The sequence below is a fragment of the Penaeus monodon genome, chromosome 25 (genome assembly GCF_015228065.2).
Source record: "Penaeus monodon isolate SGIC_2016 chromosome 25, NSTDA_Pmon_1, whole genome shotgun sequence".
NCBI lineage: Eukaryota > Metazoa > Arthropoda > Malacostraca > Decapoda > Penaeidae > Penaeus > Penaeus monodon.
Window position 1 is genome coordinate 8538411 of NC_051410.1, and position 779 is coordinate 8539189.

Below are 779 nucleotides of genomic sequence, written 5' to 3' on the forward strand. Positions count from 1 at the left end.
CATTCGTTTTTATACAAGGCTTTAGCATATAAACGATACGTGTAAACCCACCCATGCATGCTTTTTATACGACCAGCAAATTCCAGTGGACAATAAACAACAGAGAAATTGAAACTGAACAATATTACCAACTGGCATTTACAGATCCTAGATCACAGTGATAATGCAGTCTCTGATGCCTTGAGGGTGTCATTTTGATATGATTACCATTCAGTTAATTTTTGATTTAAACGAGATAATTACTTCCCTAAACCACCAAAGGAATTGTTCATGTGACAATGTGGTTGGAATTATAGCTCTAATTATCTCCTTGAACTAGTCATCAGGGAGACTAAAGTGTGGTTTGTGCAACTATGATTATCAGCTGGTTTGATAATCACAGTGTTAATAGATATATGGCGATTCTGATGCTAAGTAAAGGTGGCTGGAGTGATATAAAAGGGGGAATTCAGACTCATGTTCAGAAATTTATATATTTTTTTATTGTTAGGCAATGTATAAAAAATTTTCATTTAGCTTTAGAAATTATAGTATTGTCAGGCAATGTATAAATATATTCATTTTTATAGTTTGTTGGTTAATTATATTCTTTTCATTTCCAAGAGGTGCATTATATTCCATAATAATCCAGAAAAAATCTTTTATTTTTGTTCTCAAGTCAAGAAGTTATGGTATTCTGTGTTGTTATGTAATGTTTTAACTTTTTTTCTGTTTATTTTTGCTTTTATTTTGCTCCGGGTTAATTAATTTCACTCAAACAGCTAAGATTATCAAGGCGG